Here is a 21,557-nt window from a genome sequence, read left to right as displayed (position 1 = left end):
ATAGCGTCTGCACAGCTGCTAAAAACTGCTAGCGAGCGATCAACTCGGAATGACCCCCGAAATGCGCTGGGTTAAAGATAAATTCAGTCTGAATAATAGTACTTCGATATCTTTATTATCCCTTGTATAAAGGGGACAAATAACCTACCTGTTCTGTACTTTATATTGTATGATATTGTCTTAAGTTGCATAGGATGAATTTTTAATACATTTTTATACGGATAAAAAAATTTGCTGGATGAAAAGTTTAACTAATTTAATTTGTGGACCCTCGGAAATATTATACTTAAGTTTTATCAAGTAACAAAAAAGCAAAGTGAATGAACAGGAGAGAAATCCAAATCAAATCAATATTTGGTGTACCACCGTTTTGCCTTCAAAACAGCATTAATTCTTCTTGGTACACTTGCACAGTTTTTGAAGGAACTCGGCAGAACGTCTTGGAGAACTAACAACAGATCTTCTGTGGATGTAGGCTTGCTCAAATCTTTCTGTCTCTTCATGTAATCACAGACAGACTCGATGATGTTGAGATCAGGGCTCTGTGGGGACTACATATCATCACTTCAAGGACTCCTTGTTCTACTTTACGCTGAAGATAGTTCTTAATGACATTGGATGTGTGTTTGGGGTCGTTGACTTGCTGCAGAATAAATTTGGAGCCGATCAGATGCTTCCCTGATGGTATTGCATGATGGATAAGTACCTGCCTGTATTTCTCAGCACCGAAGCACAGAGAAATGGGCAGCATTGAGGACCGTAGATGCAGTGGTTGGACAAGAAAAATGAGTGCATCAGATCAAGGACACTTCCCTTTGAAATTGGAAGATGTCCAACAGTGCCGTCAGCTCAGAACTGGTAAAAACAAGTGAGACCCAAATTCACCTATCTACTGTTCGGAGAAGTCTGGCCAGAAGTGGTTTTCATGGAAGAATTGCAGCCAAAAAGCCATACCTTTGATATGGAAACAAGACCAAGCAACTCAACTATGCACGAAGACATAGGTACTGGTGTGCAGAAAAATAGCAGCAGGTGCTCTGGACTGATGAGTCAAAATGTGAAATATTTGGTTGCAACAGAAGGCAGATTGTTCACCACAGGGCTTAGAGAGTGGTACAATAATGACTGCTGAAGGCAACAGTGAAGCATAGTAGAGGTTTCTTGCAAGTTTGGGGCTGCATTTCAGCAAATGCAGTTGGGGATTTGCTCTGGATTAATGGTGTCCTCAATGCTGAGAAATATAGTCAGGCTCATATCCATCATGCAGTACCATCAGGGAAACATCTGATTGGCTCCAAATTATTCTGCTGCAGGACAACGACCCCAAACATACAGCCAATGTCAATAAGAACTCTCTTCGGCGTAAAAAAGAACAAGAAGTCTGGAAAGTGATGATTTGGCCCCCACAGAGCCCTGATCTCAACATCATCGAGTCTGTCTGGGACAGCGTGGGACTGGTACGTGAAGGACTCATGGGGTAAATGAACTGTTAGGGGCCTACGCTTAGAGTCTTGGCTAAACATTAGCAATGGCATGGTTTGGGCCCCTTGATAAATATATATATAATAAATACTGCTAGTGCATACATAATGTACCAGATTAATAACAGCAATGCACTGTAGCAAAAATATAGTCCTGTGTAGTATAATGTAACATATGTATAATGTATAATTCAAGTGCACAATCTGAAACCTGATCCCTAGAGGAAAGCGCCCCCATATTGCTTACTAAGGGCGGAAGCAGCGGTGGACAAACCAGATAGCCGGGAGCTGCACTGTGCCCGGCCTTCCCGGCTCTCTGAGAACCAGACAGGCCCACCAGCCCATCGGATCCTTCTGGCATTTACCAGAAGTGCCAGTCCGACCCTGGCTCTCGGCACACAGAATCCTATCCTTTACAAAGATGTTGGAAGCAGATGCTGTGGGGCATGACCTGATGTAGGGTTATTTTGCGGGGGGGGGGGGGGGGGGGAATTCCTGGTTTCACGTCTGGAGTTATTCAATTATTTATCATTTACCCTGAACAGTAAAACCTAAACTCTTTGTAAAAATGCAGGAGCCTATGGCTTTCCCCTGTGTGTTAAATCTCAAGGGTGCACATTTCCTCGCAGCCTCTTGAGGAAAAGTGCACCCTCTGGTAATTAACGCACAGTGTTTCTGCAGTTGATTGTGAGCAGGGTTTCAGCAATTTATTGAATCAATCAGTGCAGTCAATTAAGTCAATTAAGACTACCAATCATCTACCTTTATTTGCATGAGCAAAATAATCATTTTGTGCCTCTGCTGGTTCTTCAAAAAGTTTTGTTTTGTTTGGGTGTTTAGAACTTCAAGTTTTCACGATTCTACCGTCTCCAACCCATCAACTTCAGCTTTTTCCCTTACAACCAGTCTTCTCAGGTCTAAGTGGCTTAGCTGGTCATGTCCTAGCCTAGTGGTTCTTACCTTGGAACAATCAACACTGTGACAGTTTTTTTTTGTAAGCATAAGAGTTCCAGGGAAAGTATTATTCTGCAGGATAGTGGTCAGGATTCCGAGGGTCAGAATCCAAATGGATTCCAGAGGGTAGTACAAGGGGTTGGGGTTAGGCACTATGGGGAGGGTTAGGGCTAGGCTGCGGGGGGGAGGGGACCGATAGGGTTAGGCTGTGGAAGGGGATGGTTAGGGTAAGGCTGTGGGAGGGGGAAGTTAAGTTTAGGATAAAAATACTTACTGCAGTCTATTGGGATTCTGGGGGTAATTCCAAGTTGATCGCAGCAGGAAATTTTTTAGCAGTTGGGCAAAACCATGTGCACTGCATGGGGGGGGGGGGGGCAGATATAACATTTGCAGAGAGAGTTAGATTTGGGTGGGTTATTTTATTTCTGTGCAGGGTAAATACTGGCTGCTTTATTTTTACACTGCAATTTAGATTGAAGATTGAACACACCACACCCAAATATAACTCTCTCTGCACATGTTATATCTGCCCCCCTGCAGTGCACATGGTTTTGCCCAACTGCAAAAAAAATTCCTGCTGCGATCAACTTGGAATTACCCCCTCTGATCGTCAGGATCCCCCTGTCGGTATTCTGACTGTTAGTATCCCAATTGCTGGGATTTTATACCCAACCCATTCTGTATACAGAAAAATAGAACCATGGAGTTGTCAAAAAAAAAAAAAAAAAAACAGTATAATAACTTAAGCTGTTAAACTGCAATAATTGTCACATTCCTGTACAAGGCACAAATATTACTAGCTCATTATAAAGCAGAATTACCTTTTGCTGGTGACATAATCTTGCCAGGGGCAGAATTACCCCAAAAGACACTGGAAATGTCTATGTGTATGTGTGTTTACATTATCACAACGAAATGTATACTGCTCTACAGTGTATTTAATTGTTTTGCAGTTAACAGTTTAATACATTTATGTAAAATAAAACTGTAATCCACCTACAGTACTGCTCCCAGGACACTACAGAAAAAAAAGCGATGGTTAACATACTATTCTGTTACTGGATAAGATTGCAAGATTCAGTTCCATCCCCCTTTCCCTGATTCAAGGTAATTACTGCAGCCTTTCTCTGCCATATTTGGATTTGCTGAAAACCGTTTAGTTAGCAATAAGCCTTTCACACTCAGACGAGTCACATGCTGCACAGGGGAGAAATGACATGAGTAAAATGCAGAGATGAGTGAGAGGAAAACACATTTACCAATGAGGTATCTGGGAACAGATGGAAGATTCTTATTGGCTGGATGATCTCTCATTCATAAAATCTTTATTGAGTATAATAAACCATAGGCGTATACAAACACTGTATCAGTGATCGACAGTGGCAATTTAACAGTTTCATAACTGGTATTTAATCTGACACTGACTGAGACAAGAAACACACATCCCGAGAAGGCCAATGTGCAAAACATATGTCACGTTAACACAAATATAGCATATGCGATAACAAGTAGTGACATCTGTCCTAAAATAGGGGCCACTTTGGTATTATTATCTTATATGAAATTCACTTATTAACCTCATAGTATCTGTTTGGATATCTGGATGATAGGTCGACCTTAATTAGGTAGACAGTCAATAGGTCGACTGCTAATGGTCAACATGCATTAGGTCGACATGGACAAAAGGTCAAAATGGTCATTAGGTCGGCATGTAAAAGGTCAACAGTGCTTATGATCAACAGGTACAAAAGGTCGACAGGTGCAAATTGTCGACACATATGGTCGACACATTTTTTGGGGGGTAATTTTTTTAACTTTTTCATAATTTTCCATCCACATGGACTACGATTGGGAATAGTAACTTATGCCAAGTGCGGCGGAAGCGGAGCGAGGGACCTTGCTCAAAGTTCTTTTGCCATGCAACGGGATGCGGTACAATAACTGGGGCTCCACCTGCTTTGATGCAGAAAAACAACACCAAAAAAAAGGCAAAATGTTGTGCTTACCTTATTTGTATCAACCTTTTGTCCCTGTCAACCTTTTCCAGCGTCGACCTTTTGACCATGTTGACCTATTTACTTCTGCGGTTGCCATGTTGACCAACAGTGGTCGACCTAATGACTGTCAACCTAATTTGGGTACCCTGTGATCCATACCCATCTGTTTGGTAGGCACAAGGGAACCAAAAATAATCACAGTTATCCCAGTAATTCTAAAAGAAAATCATTAAAACATACCTATTTCGTACACACACTGGATGCAGACATTTTGGTGGTTGAAACAGCAAGCTTATCAGTTCACATCCTCATTGAGTCAAACACACATACTGCATATACTGTAGTATAATTGGTTTTAGTGAGATGTTCTTGCTTCCCCTTAAGCTGGGTGCACACGGTGTGATTTTTTGAGCTGTATCATACACTATCTGGCTATATTGCACCGTGTGTATGCACTATATTGTATGCGACATGGGGGGTGATTCAGAGCTGATCGTTGATGTGCTAAATTTAGCACAATTACGATCAGATTCTCAGACATGTGGGGGGATGCCCTGCATGTCAGGCCCTCCCCCCCCCCCAACCCGCACGGGTGCAAAAGCATCGCACAGTCGGTCGGATCCGATGTTCTATATTGGATGAACATGCAGCTCAATTTTGGCTAGGTAGTACACTATCTAGAGCATATTGTGTGCATGTAATGTACGATACTGTATCCAATTTGTGTCATCACAATAAAGTGAGAAGCCATATCTTATGCTATATCTAGTGCTAAATCCTATTGTGATAAATCTTTTGCTATATCTTACCATGTGTATGCACTATTTGGTTTGTTCAGACCCTCAGGGAAATAGTGTAAGATATATTAGCCAATATTAGCCTTACCGTGTGTACCCACCCTTAGCCTTGCTTGTGATTCTGTTGTAAAATGCTTACTTACTAATTTGTTCTGAGAAATTGCAAGTTGTTATGTTATGGTCTTTATTTTCTCCACTGCCTACAAAGAGATCCATAGCATGTCTTATTAACACCCTTATTGATGTAAACAACTGTTCTTACATATTTATCAAATCCCTTATAAAATAGTTACCGGTATACTGTATATTTGTTTTAAGTGCACACAGAGCCATAACTAGAATATTGTAATCAAATAAACTTAAAATATTAATTCTCAGTGCCTCTGAGTCTTGTGCTCTGGGCAGCTGCCCCTCTCATACAGCCCTAGTTACAGCTCTGTGTATATAGAGCACAAAATATTTTCTGATTTACATAAGGGGCCGGGTGTTATGAAGTTCGAGTTGGCCGGAAGTTCGGGTTCTCGGACGAACTCTCATTTTTTTTTAAAGTGGCACACAAGTACAAGGCAAAATCATACCTTGTAAATAATTGCCACTTCAACAAAAACATCCCAGTTTGTCCGGGAACCCGCACATCCGGCCAACTCGGAGTTCATTACATCCGGCCCATAGAATTTTTCCTTGGCTGATCATTTAACTTAATGGTTTAGCCTTTATCCCATGCAAGTTTATCTTTTCTTCTAAGGATGGTAGCTTCAATCAGTTGAAGGATCTGAAAGCAATATATGCTTCTATCATGTGTATCCAAAGTTATTAATGGTTAAAGTTGCACAAAGACTTTGTAACTGCCCTGTCGGTTTAATAATGTTATATAATATGCCTGAAATAACGGAAGTAATTATATATTCAATGTTAACAAATCAGCTACGTTCTTCTATATACATACCTATTTTCCCTGAACTTTCACGATACTTGCAATTTTTAGGAAAGTCCCCAGGGCTCCTGGAAGAGTGGGCCCTCCTCCCACGTCCTGCCCACTTCCTAGTATAGTACTTGGAATTATGGTCTGAGAAGGGGGCCAGCGTACTGACTGGAACAGTGCTTTTTGAAATCTTTATTGGTAAGATTGCAAAAAATTTATGCAACAGGACAGACACACCAGGAGGGGTAAAACAAATGATTGATCATCTAGGTAGACTAGAGGATTGGTCAAGAGTGTGGCAATTACAGTCTAATGCAAAAAATGCAAAATCAGAGACAGAAACTTTTAAATACATCAAGGATTACAACAAGGTCCAGGATGGAGTTAGAACACGAGGACATGGACTGAAACTGGAGGTAGATAGGTTCAAGGGAAACATGAGGAAAATTACTTCACAAAAAGGGTAGTGGTCAAGTGGAGTAGCCTCCCATTAAAGTTGGTAGAGGCTAAGATAGAAGAGCAAATGAAACATGCACAAGGACATCCTTATAAAGAAATAAGGATCACAAAGGATTTGTGGTAATAATAAGGTTAGACAATGGGCAGACTAGATGGGCAAAGTGGTTCTTATCTGCCGTCAAATTCCTTGTTTCTATATGATAATAGTGTAATTTTGGCACCGGCGTTTCTTCGATGAGGTAAATAGTCTTCCCCTACCCCCATCACTAGTCACCTGTATCTCTATGTTTCTCTTCAGGATTCTTTCAGGGAGGAGATTATTAAAGTAGGCAAGTTGGATGTAATATGGGCCATGCTTGTCCACTCCCCCTGAATTTCATGAGACACACAAATCTGGATCAGAGAACCCTGATTAGTCTTGGAAGAGTCGGTAACCCTGCCACATTTCCCCACTTCTCATGTTAAGTGGGTGGTGTGTGAAGACACAATTTTCTATGAATTGCGGGCAGTGGTGTAAAAAAAAAAAAAATTACTGGCCAAAACTTTTAACAGCAATGTGAAATGTGCTGGGGCACATATATTTATCAACAACAGTGATTGGCTATGCAGCCCTGGTAAGGATTTAGTATCAAGGTTATTTTGTCTGAGATGTACAACATATTTCTAATTAACTACCCATAGACTTTACATTGTTTTGCTAGACATTGAGTGGATCTTCAGTGTGATGGCCTTATTTGGCTATGGGGGATGAAAGTGCAAAAACAAAGTACAGTGGGGCTGAAATTTTCACAATTGAGGGAAACTGCCTTATCAGTAGTTGAATGATAAACCATATGTATGACAGTACTATGGACTGTGGCTGATGTTATTGAGGTAAGTGATGCTATCAGGAGAGTGTGGTGGCTGCTGAGAAATATCCTTCAGGTGATAAGAGATAGGTGTCACCTTTGTGAAGACCTGTGGACCAACAATGTTACCAGGGAGATGACTGGTCACAGTGGTATAGCCTCTGCTTAAAAAATAAGAATTTACTTACCGATAATTCTATTTCTCATAGTCCGTAGTGGATGCTGGGGACTCCGAAAGGACCATGGGGAATAGAGGCTCCGCAGGAGACTGGGCACAAAAGTAAAAAGCTTTAGGACTACCTGGTGTGCACTGGCTCCTCCCCCTATGACCCTCCTCCAAGCCTCAGTTAGGATACTGTGCCCGGACGAGCGTACACAATAAGGAAGGATTTTGAATCCCGGGTAAGACTCATACCAGCCACACCAATCACACCGTACAACTTGTGATCTGAACCCAGTTAACAGCATGATAACAGAAGGAGCCTCTGAAAAGATGGCTCACAACAACAATAACCCGATTTTTGTAACAATAACTATGTACAAGTAATGCAGACAATCCGCACTTGGGATGGGCGCCCAGCATCCACTACGGACTATGAGAAATAGAATTATCGGTAAGTAAATTCTTATTTTCTCTAACGTCCTAGTGGATGCTGGGGACTCCGAAAGGACCATGGGGATTATACCAAAGCTCCCAAATGGGCGGGAGAGTGCGGATGACTCTGCAGCACCGAATGAGAGAACTCCAGGTCCTCCTCAGCCAGGGTATCAAATTTGTAGAATTTAGCAAACGTGTTTGCCCCTGACCAAGTAGCTGCTCGGCAAAGTTGTAAAGCCGAGACCCCTCGGGCAGCCGCCCAAGATGAGCCCACCTTCCGTGTGGAATGGGCTTTTACAGATTTTGGCTGTGGCAGGCCTGCCACAGAATGTGCAAGCTGAATTGTACTACAAATCCAACGAGCAATCGTCTGCTTAGAAGCAGGAGCACCCAGCTTGTTGGGTGCATACAGGATAAACAGCGAGTCAGATTTTCTGACTCCAGCCGTCCTGGAAACATATATTTTCAGGGCCCTGACTACGTCCAGCAACTTGGAATCCTCCAAGTCCCTAGTAGCCGCAGGCACCACAATAGGCTGGTTTAAGTGAAAAGCTGAAACCACCTTAGGGAGAAATTGAGGACGAGTCCTCAATTCTGCCCTGTCCGTATGAAAAATTAAGTAAGGGCTTTTATAGGATAAAGCCGCCAATTCTGAAACACGCCTGGCTGAAGCCAGGGCTAACAGCATTACCACTTTCCATGTGAGATATTTTAAGTCCACAGTGGTGAGTGGTTCAAACCAATGTGATTTTAGGAATCCCAAAACTACATTGAGATCCCAAGGTGCCACTGGAGGCACAAAAGGAGGCTGTATATGCAGTACTCCCTTGACAAACGTCTGAACTTCAGGAACAGAAGCTAGTTCTTTTTGGAAGAATATTGACAGGGCCGAAATTTGAACCTTAATGGACCCTAATTTGAGGCCCATAGACAGTCCTGTTTGCAGGAAATGCAGGAATCGACCCAGTTGAAATTCCTCTGTAGGGGCCTCCTGGCCTCGCACCACGCAACATATTTACGCCAAATACGGTGATAATGTTGTACGGTCACATCCTTCCTGGCTTTGATCAGGGTAGGGATGACGTCATCCGGAATGCCTTTTTCCTTCAGGATCCGGCGTTCAACCGCCATGCCGTCAAACGCAGCCGCGGTAAGTCTTGGAACAGACATGGTCCCTGCTGGAGCAGGTCCTTTCTTAGAGGTAGAGGCCACGGGTCTTCCGTGAGCATCTCTTGAATTTCCTGGTACCAAGTCCTTCTTGGCCAATCCGGAGCCACGAGTATAGTCTTTACTCCTCTCCTTCTTATGATTCTCAGTACTTTTGGTATGAGAGGAAGAGGAGGGAACACATACACTGACTGGTACACCCACGGTGTTACCAGAGCGTCCACAGCTATTGCCTGAGGGTCCCTTGACCTGGCGCAATACCTGTCCAGTTTTTTGTTGAGGCGGGACGCCATCATGTCCACCTTTGGTTTTTCCCAACGGTTCACAATCATGTGGAAGACTTCTGGGTGAAGTCCCCACTCCCCCGGGTGAAGATTGTGTCTGCTGAGGAAGTCTGCTTCCCAGTTGTCCACTCCCGGAATGAACACTGCTGACAGTGCTATCACATGATTTTCCGCCCAGCGAAGAATCCTTGCCACTTCCGTCATTGCCCTCCTGCTTCTTGTGCCGCCCTGTCTGTTTACGTGGGCGACTGCCGTGATGTTGTCCGACTGGATCAACACCGGCTGACCCTGAAGCAGAGGTCTTGCCTGACTTAGGGCATTGTAAATGGCCCTTAGTTCCAGGATATTTATGTGAAGTGACGTTTCCAAGCTTGACCACAAGCCCTGGAAATTTCTTCCCTGTGTGACTGCTCCCCAGCCTCTCAGGCTGGCATCCGTGGTCACCAGGACCCAATCCTGAATGCCGAATCTGCGGCCCTCTAGGAGATGAGCACTCTGTAACCACCACAGGAGAGACACCCTTGTCCTTGGAGACAGGGTTATCCGCTGATGCATTTGAAGATGCGATCCGGACCATTTGTCCAGCAGATCCCACTGAAAAGTTCTTGCGTGGAATCTGCCGAATGGAATCGCTTCGTAAGAAGCCACCATCTTTCCCAGGACCCTTGTGCATTGATGTACTGACACTTGGCCTGGTCTTAGGAGGTTCCTGACTAGGTCGGATAACTCCCTGGCTTTCTCTTCCGGGAGAAACACCTTTTTCTGTACTGTGTCCAGAATCATTCCTAGGAACAGCAGACGTGTCGTCGGAATCAGCTGCGATTTTGGAATATTTAGAATCCATCCGTGCTGTCGTAGTACTACTTGAGATAGTGCTACTCCGACCTCTAACTGTTCCCTGGACCTTGCCCTTATCAGGAGATCGTCCAAGTAAGGGATAATTAAGACGCCTTTTCTTCGAAGAAGAATCATCATTTCGGCCATTACCTTGGTAAAGACCCGGGGTGCCGTGGACAATCCAAACGGCAGCGTCTGAAACTGATAGTGACAGTTCTGTACCACAAACCTGAGGTACCCTTGGTGAGAAGGGCAAATTGGGACATGGAGGTAAGCATCCTTGATGTCCAGAGACACCATATAGTCCCCTTCTTCCAGGTTCGCTATCACTGCTCTGAGTGACTCCATCTTGAACTTGAACCTTTTTATGTAAGTGTTCAAGGATTTCAGATTTAAAATGGGTCTCACCGAGCCGTCCGGCTTCGGTACCACAAACAGCGTGGAATAATACCCCTTTCCCTGGTGAAGGAGGGGTACCTTGATTATCACTTGCTGGGAATACAGCTTGTGAATGGCTTCCAATACCGCCTCCCTGTCGGGGAGAGATGTTGGTAAAGCAGACTTCAGGAACCGGCGAGGGGGAGACGTCTCGAATTCCAATTTGTACCCCTGAGATACTACCTGCAGGATCCAGGGGTCCACTTGCGAGTGAGCCCACTGCGCGCTGAAATTCTTGAGACGGGCCCCCACCGTGCCTGAGTCCGCTTGTAAGGCCCCAGCGTCATGCTGAGGACTTGGCAGAAGCGGGGGAGGGCTTCTGTTCGTGGGAAGAGGCTGTCTGCTGCTGTCTTTTTCCCCTTCCTCTGCCCCGGGGCAGATATGAGTGGCCTTTTGCCCGCTTGCCCTTATGGGGACGAAAGGACTGAGCCTGAAAAGACGGTATCTTTTTCTGCTGCGAGGTGACTTGGGGTAAAAAGGTGGATTTCCTAGCCGTTGCCGTGGCCACCAGGTCCGATAGACCGACCCCAAATAACTCCTCCCCTTTATACGGCAATACTTCCATATGCCGTTTGGAATCCGCATCACCTGACCACTGTCGCGTCCATAACCCTCTTCTGGCAGAAATGGACATCGCACTTACTCTTGATGCCAGAGTGCAAATATCCCTCTGTGCATCACGCATATATAGAAATGCATCCTTTAAATGCTCTATAGTCAATAATATATTGTCCCTGTCCAGGGTATCAATATTTTCAGTCAGGGAATCCGACCAAGCCACCCCAGCACTGCACATCCAGGCTGAGGCGATTGCTGGTCGCAGTATAATACCAGTATGTGTGTATATACTTTTTAGGATATTTTCCAGCTTCCTATCAGCTGGTTCCTTGAGGGCGGCCGTATCAGGAGACGGTAACGCCACTTGTTTTGATAAGCGTGTGAGCGCCTTATCCACTCTAGGGGGTGTTTCCCAACGCGCCCTAACCTCTGGCGGGAAAGGGTATAATGCCAATAATTTTTTAGAAATTAGCAGTTTTTTATCGGGGGAAACCCACGCTTCATCACACACCTCATTTAATTCATCTGATTCAGGAAAAACTACGGGTAGTTTTTTCACACCCCACATAATACCCTTTTTTGTGGTACTTGTAGTATCAGAAATGTTCAAAACCTCCTTCATTGCCGTGATCATGTAACGTGTGGCCCTACTGGAAAATACGTTTGTTTCCTCACCGTCGACACTGGAGTCAGTGTCCGTGTCAGTGTCTGTATCGACCTGAGGTAACGGGCGTTTTATAGCCCCTGACGGTGTTTGAGACGCCTGTACAGGTATTAACTGATTTTCCGGCTGTCTCATGTCGTCAACAGTCTTTTGTAAAGTGCCGACACTATCACGTAATTCTTTCCATAAGACCATCCAGTCAGGTGTCGACTCCCTAGGGGGTGACATCACTAACACAGGCAATTGCTCCGCCTCCACATCATTTTCCTCCTCATACATGTCGACACAGCGTACCGACACACAGCACACACACAGGGAATGCTCTGATAGAGGACAGGACCCCACTAGCCCTTTGGGGAGACAGAGGGAGAGTTTGCCAGCACACACCAGAGCGCTATATATATACAGGGATAACCTTATATAAGTGTTTTTCCCTAATATAGCTGCTGTATATATTAATATGCCAATTTAGTGCCCCCCCCTCTCTTGTTTTACCCTGTTTCTGTAGTGCAGGACTGCAGGGGAGAGTCAGGGAGCCTTCCTCCAACGGAGCTGTGAGGAAAAAATGGCGCCAGTGTGCTGAGGAGATAGGCTCCGCCCCCTTCTCGGCGGCCTTTCTCCCGCTTTTTAATGGAAAAATTGGCAGGGGTTAAATGCATCCATATAGCCCAGGAGCTATATGTGATGTATTTTTTGCCAAACAAAGGTTTTTTATTGCGTCTCAGGGTGCCCCCCCCAGCGCCCTGCACCCTCAGTGACCGGAGTGTGAAGTGTGCTGAGAGCAATGGCGCACAGCTGCGGTGCTGTGCGCTACCTTATTGAAGACAGGACGTCTTCTGCCGCCGATTTTCCGGACCTCTTCACTCTTCTGGCTCTGTAAGGGGGCCGGCGGCGCGGCTCCGGGACCCATCCATGGCTGGGCCTGTGATCGTCCCTCTGGAGCTAATGTCCAGTAGCCTAAGAAGCCCAATCCACTCTGCACGCAGGTGAGTTCGCTTCTTCTCCCCTTAGTCCCTCGGTGCAGTGAGCCTGTTGCCAGCAGGTCTCACTGAAAATAAAAAACCTACTTTAAACTTTTACACTAAGCAGCTCAGGAGAGCCCCTTAGCCTGCACCCGTCTTGTTTGGGCACAAAAATCTAACTTAAATCTAACTGAGGCTTGGAGGAGGGTCATAGGGGGAGGAGCCAGTGCACACCAGGTAGTCCTAAAGCTTTTTACTTTTGTGCCCAGTCTCCTGCGGAGCCGCTATTCCCCATGGTCCTTTCGGAGTCCCCAGCATCCACTAGGACGTTAGAGAAATCAAAGAGCAGTATGCAGAACAGCTGCATCATCACCCAAGGACGCAAGGTTTATTCTCTCACTTAATTTCTGGACACTGACAGATAAATCACACAAAACATTTTTCCTGAAGTACTTCTGGCTTGGCTGATGGCATCAGCATGCAACAAATGTTCCTTTTATACTTCTGAAGTCCTGTCCTATGCTGTGATTGCAATTTCCTCTTACCGTGCAATGCGTTACAATGATTGAAGACCATCATGCTGGCTTCTCCCTAACTCAGAAGCATGTATTAGGTAAGCACAAGCTTAGTAACAATGGTACAAGTGCTGCATCAATGGAAACTTAGGCCAGATGGCTGCAGTTATGAACCACAAAATATGCCGGCATGCACAGGTAGGTCTTACAACACCACCCCAAAAAGCTCTCATGTGATCATTTGCAGGCTTAGCAGGAGAGAATAAAAACAGCAAAGTCACACCTGTTATCACTAGAGATGAGCGGGTTCAGTTTCTCGAGATCCGAACCCCCCCGAACTTCACGTGGTTTACACGGGTCCGAGCCAGCCTCGGATCTTCCCGCCTTGCTCGGTTAACACGAACGCGCCCGAACGTAATCATCCCGCTGTCGTATTCTCACGAGATTCGTATTGCATATAAAGAGCCGCGCTTCGCCGCCATTTTCACTTGTGCATTGGAGATGAGCGAGAGGACATGGCTGCGTTCTCTCAGTTTCTGTGTTCAGTGTGCTGCAAATATCTGTGCTCAGTGTGCTGCAAATATCTGTGCTCAGTGTGCTGCAAATATCTACGTTCTCTGACTGAAAACGCTCCATATATGTGCTGCATTGTAGTTGTGCGCAGTATATAGTAGGAGGACAGTGCAGAATTTTGCTGACCACCAGTATATATAGCAGTACGGTACAGTAGTCCATTGCTCTACCTCTGTGTTGTCAAGTATACTATCCATATCTGTGCTGCATTGTAGTTGTGCGCAGTATATAGTAGGAGGACAGTGCAGAATTTTGCTAACCACCAGTATATATATATATATATATATATATATATATAGCAGTACGGTACAGTAGTCCATTGCTCTACCACTGTGTCATCAAGTATACTATCCATATCTGTGCTGCATTGTAGTTGTGCGCAGTATATAGTAGGAGGACAGTGCAGAATTTTGCTGTCCACCAGTATATATATATATATATATATATATATAGCAGTACGGTACAGTAGTCCATTGCTCTACCTCTGTGTCGTCAAGTATACTATCCATATCTGTGCTGCATTGTAGTTGTGCGCAGTATATAGTAGGAGGACAGTAAAGAATTTTGCTGACCATCGGTATATATATATATATATATATATATATATAGCAGTACGGTACAGTAGTCCATTCCTCTACCTCTGTGTCGTCAAGTATACTATCCATATCTGTGCTGCATTGTAGTTGTGCGCAGTATATAGTAGGAGGACAGTAAAGAATTTTGCTGACCATCAGTATATATATATATATATGTAGTCGAAAATAGAAACGGGGGCGCTCAGATGTCACAGTGCACTACCAATAATAAATATAAAATCAAGTGTATACAATGCGTGACACTTCCTCTAGAGTGAGAGTGGCTGCAACCTTAAGCAATAAATATGTGCTTGGAAAACACATAAAAAAGATTTTTAGAAAGTGAAGAAAAGGGCGCCTACTAGTGTCTAATAAAATTATATAAAAATATGAAATATAGAGCTGGTGTGATTGAGAACAGGATGCTACTTATCTGGCATAAACAGACTTTTGCTTCAGTCATAGGACCAGTATAGGTACATGAAAAAAGAAGAACAAAATAACATAGCGCGTACTGTTTTTACGCAATTTTCAATCTACAGATCAAATGAACCAATAATGTGTTATAAAAAACTTTCTGGGTAAAGGCAAATCCCAAAATTTAAAATCCACAGCCAGGGAGTTTTTTAAAAGTTTTTCACAATATTTAATAAAACACATAAAACATAAAGGTAGAAGTAATGCGAGCGTACAAGATACGCAATTTTCAATCTACAGATCAAATGAACCAATTATGTGTTATAAAAAACTTTCTGGGTAAAGGCAAATCCCAAAATTTAAAATCCACAGCCAGGGATTTTTTTTAAAAGTTTTTGACAATATTTAATAAAACACATAAAACATAAAAGGTAGAAGTAATGCGAGCGTACAAGATAAAATGAATGACAAGCTTATCTGTCCATATTAGGAATGGGATACATCAGATTTTCCATAAACATCCAAGATAAATAGTAAAAATTCAAACGTACAAAAAATAAGTATTAAAACAGCTTATCTGCCCATAAGGGAAGTTCAGGTGCATCAGTCCCAGGGGAAAATTGCGTATCTTGTACGCTCGCATTACTTCTACCTTTATGTTTTATGTGTTTTATTAAATATTGTGAAAAACTTTTAAAAAAATCCCTGGCTGTGGATTTTAAATTTTGGGATTTGCCTTTACCCAGAAAGTTTTTTATAACACATTGGCCCTCATTCCGAGTTGATCGCTCGTTATTTTTCATCGCATCGCAGTGAAATTTCGCTTAGTGCGCATGCGCAATAGTCGCACTGCGACTGCGCCAAGTAACTTTGCTATGAAGATAGGATTTTTACTCACGGCTTTTTCTTCGCTCCGGCGATCGTAGTGTGATTGACAGGAAATGGGTGTTACTGGGCGGAAACACAGCGTTTTAGGGGCGTGTGGATGAAAACGCTACCGTTTCCGGAAAAAACGCAGGAGTGGCCGGAGAAACGGGGGAGTGTCTGAGCGAACGCTGGGTGTGTTTGTGACGTCAATCCAGGAACGACAAGCACTGAACTGATCGCACAGGCAGAGTAAGTGTGGAGCTACTCTAAAACTGCTAAGTAGTTTTTGATCGCAATAATGCGAATACATCGGTCGCAATTTTAGGATGCTAAGATACACTCCCAGTAGGCGTAGGCTTAGCGTGTGTAACTCTGCTAAATTCGCCTTGCGACCGATCAACTCGGAATGAGGGCCATTATTGGTTCATTTGATCTGTAGATTGAAAATTGCGTAAAAACAGTACGCGCTATGTTATTTTGTTCTTCTTTTTTCATGTACCTATACTGGTCCTATGACTGAAGCAAAAGTCTGTTTATGCCAGATAAGTAGCATCCTGTTCTCAATCACACCAGCTCTATATTTCATATTTTTATATAATTTTATTAGACACTAGTAGGCGCCCTTTCCTTCACTTTCTATAAATATATATATATATATATATATATATATATATATATAGCAGTATGGTACAGTAGTCCATTGCTCTACCTCTGTGTCGTCAAGTATACTATCCATATATGTGCTGCATTGTAGTTGTGCGCAGTATATAGTAGGAGGACAGTGCAGAATTTTGCTGACCACCAGTATATATATATATATATAGCAGTACGGTACAGTAGTCCATTGCTCTACCTCTGTGTCGTCAAGTATACTATCCATATCTATGCTGCATTGTAGTTGTGCGCAGTTTATAGTAGGAGGACAGTGCAGAATTTTGCTGACCACAAGTATATATATATATATATATATATATATATATATATAGCAGTACGGAATAGTAGGCCATTGCTATTGATATATTACTGGCATATAATTCCACACATTAAAAGATGGAGAACAAAAATGTGGAGGGTAAAATAGGGAAAGATCAAGATCCACTTCCACCTCGTGCTGAAGCTGCTGCCACTAGTCATGGCCGAGACGATGAAATGCCATCAACGTCGTCTGCCAAGGCCGATGCCCAATGTCATAGTAGAGAGCATGTAAAATCCAAAAAACAAAAGTTCAGTAAAATGACCCAAAAATCTAAATTGAAAGCGTCTGAGGAGAAGCGTAAACTTGCCAATATGCCATTCACGACACGGAGTGGCAAGGAACGGCTGAGGCCCTGGCCTATGTTCATGGCTAGTGGTTCAGCTTCACATGAGGATGGAAGCACTCATCCTCCAGCTAGAAAAATTAAAAGACTTAAGCTGGCAAAAGCACAGCAAAGAACTGTGCGTTCTTCTAAATCACAAATCCCCAGGGAGAGTCCAATTGTGTTGGTTGCGATGCCTGACCTTCCCAACACTGGACGGGGAGAGGTGGCGCCTTCCACCATTTGCACGCCCCCTGCAATTGCTAGAAGGAGCACCCACAGTCCAGTTCCTGATATTGAAATTGAAGATGTCACTGTTGAAATACATCAGGATGAGGATATGGGTGTTGCTGGCGCTGAGGAGGAAATTGACAAGGAGGAATCTGATGGTGAGGTGGTTTGTTTAAGTCAGGCACCCGGGGAGACACCTGTTGTCCGTGGGATGAATATGGCCATTGACATGCCTGGTCAAATTACCAAAAAAATCAGCTCTTCGGTGTGGAATTATTTTAACAGAAATGCGGACAACAGGTGTCAAGTCGTGTATTGCCTTTGTCACGCTGTAATAAGTAGGGGCAAGGACGTTAACCACCTAGGAACATCCTCCCTTAAACATCACCTGGAGCGCATTCATCAGAAGTCATTGACAGGTTCAAAAACTTTGGGTGACAGCGGAAGCAGTCCACTGACAACTAAATCCCTTCTTCCTCTTGTACCAAGCTCCTGCAAACCACACCACCAACTCCCTCAATGTCAATTTCCCCCTTAGACAGGAACGCCAATAGTCCTGCAGGCCATGTCACTGGCAAGTCTGACGAGTCCTCTCCTGACTGGGATTCCTCTGATGGATCCTTGAGTGGAACGCCTACTGCTGCTGTTGTTACTGCTGGCGCTGCTATTGTTGCTGCTGGGAGTCGATCGTCATCCCAGAGGGGAAGTCGGAAGACCACTTGTACTACTTCCAGTAAGCAATTGACTGTCCAACAGTCCTTTGCGAGGAAGATGAAATATCACAGCAGTCATCCTGTTGCAAAGTGGATAACTCAGGCCTTGGCAGCTGTGTTGGTGTTAGACGTGTGTCCGGTGTCCGCCGTTAGTTCACAGGCAATTAGAGAATGTCTTGAGGTAGTGTGTCCCTGCTACCAAATACCATCTAGGTTCCACTTCTCTAGGCAGGCGATACCGAGAATGTACACAGACGTCAGAAAAAGACTCACCAGTGTCCCAAAAAATGCAGTTGTACCCAGTGTCCACTTAACCACGGACATGTGGACAAGTGGAGCAGGGCAGACTCAGGACTATATGACTGTGGCAGCCCACTGGGTAGATGTATTGCCTCCCGCAGGAAGAACAGCAGCGGCGGCACCAGTAGCAGCATCTCGCAAACGCCAACTCGTTCCTAGGCAGGCTACGCTTTGTATCACCGCTTTCCATAAGAGGCACACAGCTGACAACCTCTTACGGAAACTGAGGAACATCATCGCAGATTGGCTTACCCCAATTGGACTCTCCTGGGGATTTGTGACATCGGACAACGCCACTAATATTGTGCGTGCATTACAATCGGGCAAATTCCAGCACGTCCCATGTTTTGCACATACATTGAATTTGGTGGTGCAGAATTATTTAAAAAACGTCAGGGGCGTGCAAGAGATGCTATCGGTGGCCAGAAGAATTGCGGGCCACTTTCGGCATTCAGCCACCACGTGCCGAAGACTGGAGCAGCAGCAAACACTCCTGAACGTTCCCCGCCATCAGCTGAAGCAAGAGGTGCTAACGAAGTGGAATTCAACCCTCTATATGCTTCAGAGGATGGAGGAGCAGCAAAAGGCCATTCAAGCCTATACATCTGCCTACGATATAGGCAAAGGAGGGGGAATGCACCTGACTCAAGCACAGTGGAGAATGATTTCAACGTTGTGCAAGGTTCTGCAACCCTTTGAACTTGCCACACGTGAAGTCAGTTCAGACACTGCCAGCCTGAGTCAGGTCATTCCCCTCATCAGGCTTTTGCAGAAGCAGCTGGAGAGATTGAAGGAGGAGATAAAACAGAGCGATTCTGCTAGGCATGTGGGACTTGTGGATGGAGCCCTTCATTCGCTTAACCAGGATTCACGGGTGGTCAATCTGTTGAAATCAGAGCACTACATTTTGGCCACCGTGCTCGATCCTAGGTTTAAAGCCTATGTTGTATCTCTCTTTCTGGCAGACACAAGTCTGCAGATGTTCAAAGACCTGCTGGTGAGACACTTGTCAAGTCAAGCGGAACGTGACCCGCCAACAGCTCCTCCTTCATTTTCTCCCGCCACTGGAGCTGCCAGGAAAAGGATCAGATTTCCAAAACCACCCACTGGCGGTGATGCAGGGCAGTCAGGAGCAAGTGTTGACATCTGGTCCGGACTGAAGGACCTGCCAACGATTACTGACATGTCGTCTGCTGTCACTGCATATGATTCTGTCACCATTGAAAGAATGGTGGAGGATTATATGAGTGACAGCATCCAAATAGGCACGTCAGACAGTACGTACGTATACTGGCAGGAAAAAGGCAATTTGGAGGCCCTTGCACAAACTGGCTTTATTTTACCTAAGTTGCCCCCCCTCCAGTGTGTACTCCGAAAGAGTGTTTAGTGCAGCCGGTCACCTTGTCAGCGATCGGCGTACGAGGTTACTTCCACAAAATGTGGTGAAGATGATGTTCATCAAAATGAATTATAATCAATTCCTCCGTGGAGACATTCACCAGCAATTGCCTCCAGAAAGTACACAGGGACCTGAGATGGTGGATTCCAGTGGGGACGAATTAATACTCTGTGAGGAAGGGGATGTACACAGTGAAAAGGGTGATGAATCGGAGGATGAGGAGGAGGTGGACATCTTGCCTCTGTAGAGCTAGTTTGTGCAAGGAGAGACTGATTGCTTCTTTTTTGGTGGGGGCCCAAACCAACCAGTCATTTCAGCCACAGTCGTGTGGCAGACCCTGTCGCTGAAATGATGGGTTTGTTAAAGTGTGCATGTCCTGTTTATACAACATAAGGGTGGGTGGGAGGGCCCAAGGACAATTCCATCTTGCACCTCTTTTTTTATTTATTTATCTTTGCATCATGTGATGTTTGGGGCTAATTTTTTTAAGTGCCATCCTGTCTGACACTGCAGTGCCACTCCTAGATGGGCCAGGTGTTTGTGCCGGCCACTTGGGTCGCTTAGCTTAGTCATCCAGCGACCTTGGTGCAAATTTTAGGACTAAAAATAATATTGTGAGCTGTGAGGTATTCAGAATAGACTGCAAATTAGTGATGTGCACCGGAAATTTTTCGGGTTTTGTGTTTTGGATTTGGATTCGGTTCCACTGCCGTGTTTTGGATTCGGACGCATTTTGGCAAAACTTCCCTGAAATTTTTTTGTCAGATTCGGGTTAAATCATAGAATTTGGGGGTCATTTTGATCCCATAGTATTATTAACCTCAATAACCATAATTTCCACTCATTTCCAGTCTATTCTGAACACCTCACACCTCACAATATTATGTTTAGTCCTAAAATTTGCACCGAGGTCGCTGGATGGCTAAGCTAAGCGACCCAAGTGGCCGACACAAACACCTGGCCCATCTAGGAGTGGCACTGCAGTGTCAGACAGGATGGCAGATTTAAAAAATAGTCCCCAAACAGCACATGATGCAAAGAAAAAAAGAGGTGCAATGAGGTAGCTGTGTGACTAAGCTAAGCGACCCAAGTGGCCGACACAAACACCTGGCCCATCTAGGAGTGGCACTGCAGTGTCAGACAGGATGGCAGATTTAAAAAATAGTCCCCAAACAGCACATGATGCAAAGAAAAAAATAAGAATTTACTTACCGATAATTCTATTTCTCGTAGTCCGTAGTGGATGCTGGGGACTCCGTCAGGACCATGGGGAATAGCGGCTCCGCAGGAGACAGGGCACAAAAGTAAAAGCTTTAGGATCAGGTGGTGTGCACTGGCTCCTCCCCCTATGACCCTCCTCCAAGCCTCAGTTAGGATACTGTGCCCGGACGAGCGTACACAATAAGGAAGGATTTTGAATCCCGGGTAAGACTCATACCAGCCACACCAATCACACTGTACAACCTGTGATCTGAACCCAGTTAACAGCATGATAACAGCGGAGCCTCTGAAAAGATGGCTCACAACAATAATAACCCGATTTTTGTAACAATAACTATGTACAAGTATTGCAGACAATCCGCACTTGGGATGGGCGCCCAGCATCCACTACGGACTACGAGAAATAGAATTATCGGTAAGTAAATTCTTATTTTCTCTGACGTCCTAAGTGGATGCTGGGGACTCCGTCAGGACCATGGGGA

The 21,557-nt window shown here is 44.5% G+C and overlaps 1 protein-coding gene and 1 long non-coding RNA gene across 6 annotated transcripts in view; one reads left to right on the top strand and one right to left on the bottom strand.

Moving 5' to 3' along the window:
- The window catches only part of LOC135055826 (uncharacterized), a 158,248-nt gene that overhangs the window by 12,660 nt on the left and 124,031 nt on the right, over positions 1-21,557 (top strand). For both annotated transcript variants that reach the window (XR_010243823.1, XR_010243822.1), the window contains exons 2-3: positions 3,438-3,542; positions 6,215-6,349. This is a non-coding gene — a long non-coding RNA (uncharacterized LOC135055826). The remainder of the gene's footprint in view (positions 1-3,437; positions 3,543-6,214; positions 6,350-21,557) is intronic.
- DLGAP4 (DLG associated protein 4) overlaps positions 1-21,557 on the bottom strand; it is a 420,667-nt gene that overhangs the window by 379,990 nt on the left and 19,120 nt on the right. The gene's annotated exons all lie outside the window — the stretch shown is intronic.

Source organism: Pseudophryne corroboree, chromosome 3 (assembly GCF_028390025.1).
Source record: "Pseudophryne corroboree isolate aPseCor3 chromosome 3, aPseCor3.hap2, whole genome shotgun sequence".
NCBI classification, from domain to species: Eukaryota; Metazoa; Chordata; class Amphibia; order Anura; family Myobatrachidae; genus Pseudophryne; species Pseudophryne corroboree.
Note: the sequence above shows the minus strand (reverse complement) of the source record. Positions and strands in the feature narration are given on the sequence as shown.